This window comes from Cebus imitator, unplaced genomic scaffold (genome assembly GCF_001604975.1).
Source record: "Cebus imitator isolate Cc_AM_T3 unplaced genomic scaffold, Cebus_imitator-1.0 Scaffold38, whole genome shotgun sequence".
Taxonomy (NCBI): Eukaryota; Metazoa; Chordata; class Mammalia; order Primates; family Cebidae; genus Cebus; species Cebus imitator.
In genome coordinates this window covers 10,662,190-10,662,813 of record NW_016107353.1, presented here as the reverse complement: position 1 = coordinate 10,662,813, position 624 = coordinate 10,662,190, and positions in this window count along the sequence as shown.

Below are 624 nucleotides of genomic sequence, written 5' to 3'. Positions count from 1 at the left end.
AAAAAAAAAAATTGCAGGAGCTGACAGACAACTTAACCAGGATAGAGAAGAACCTAACCAACCTGGTAGAGCTGAAAAACACAATACAATCATTTTATAATGGAATCACAAGTATTAATAGCTGAATAGACTGAGCAGAGAGAAGAATCTCAGAGTTTGAAAATTTTCATTCTAAAGTAAGAAAGGCAGACAATAATAGAGAAAAAGGAATTAAAAAAAAAAACTTTGAGGGAAAATGGGATTATGTAAAGATAGCAAATCTACAACTGATTGGTGTACTGAAAGAGCTGGGGAGACTATAACCAATTTGGAAAACATATCTCAGAATATCATCCATGAGAACATCCCCAATCTTGCTATACAGGCCAACATTCAAATTCAGAAAATGCTTAGAACCCAGTAAATACTACATAGAAAGATCATACCCAAGACCTTATAATCAGATCTCCAGAGTTGAAATGGAAAAAAAAAAAAAAAAAAAAGAAAGAAAATTCTAACCCAGAATTTTATATCTTACCAAATGAAGCCTAAGCTAGGGAGAAATAACATTCCTTTCAGATAAGCAAATGCTGAGATAACTTATTACCACCAGATCTGCCTTTCAAAAACTCCTGAAGGAAGCAC